The sequence below is a fragment of the Corvus brachyrhynchos genome, unplaced genomic scaffold, assembly GCF_000691975.1.
Source record: "Corvus brachyrhynchos isolate BGI_N302 unplaced genomic scaffold, ASM69197v1 scaffold283, whole genome shotgun sequence".
Taxonomy (NCBI): Eukaryota; Metazoa; Chordata; class Aves; order Passeriformes; family Corvidae; genus Corvus; species Corvus brachyrhynchos.
The window spans coordinates 3,768,150-3,769,005 of NW_008237409.1; positions in this window are offsets into that span (position 1 = coordinate 3,768,150).

Here is an 856-nt window from a genome sequence, read left to right on the forward strand (position 1 = left end):
TAGAGGGCAGTGGGATTTAGAGGAAAGTTGTTGAACTTCGTCTAGTGAAGTATTTGAAGTGATAAAACCATCCATTTAAATCTTTATTTGAACCTACCTACACTAAGACATAAGCAGGACAGAGAGCAAAGGACAAGAGTAAGAAAGAAAATGTATTACTTTGGGATCTCTAAAAAGCTGTGTTTCAGGATATCAGGAAAATTTCGTACCAACGCATCACGTATTCAAATTTTTAAGCAATTTTCAATTATTGAAATACAACAATTCCACGCATCCTATTGAAACCAACACGGCTGTTTCTCACGGGTTTAAAAACCTATGGGAACTTAAAAATAAAATAGAAAAACATCAAATAAGAAGAGAGGTATTTTTAAGGCAGACCTATCGTCACTTGTGAAGATGAAAACTGGTTCTAGTCCACAAGAACAAGAAAGTAAAACAGGTGAAGAAAAAAGCAACACAAGCAAGGAATGTAGATTTTTAATGCGCACTGTGCCTTGGTTACCAAAGGGAAAAGCAACATTTCTCACCTTATCACCAAACACTACAAGCTTTCCAGAGCCAAGGCTCCTGCACGATTTGACACGAGCCAAGTTTGCCTTTTGCGACGGAAAACCCGATTGTGGATATTGTCGGAGCCCTTTTGAGCTACGCACGTCCTGAAGGAACACCGCTGCTCTACGCCAGAAGAGAGCGAGCTCTCCCCAGGGAGGCAGCCGGGGATGAGCCGCTGCTCCGCTGTGTCCGCCCGGCCCGTGGCACAGCGGGGACACCTGCGCCAGCCTCGGGTGCCCTGGGCTGTCCGGAGCTGCGGGCACGACCCGCCCGTCCTCCCGCTGCCCTCCGAGCCCCGCGG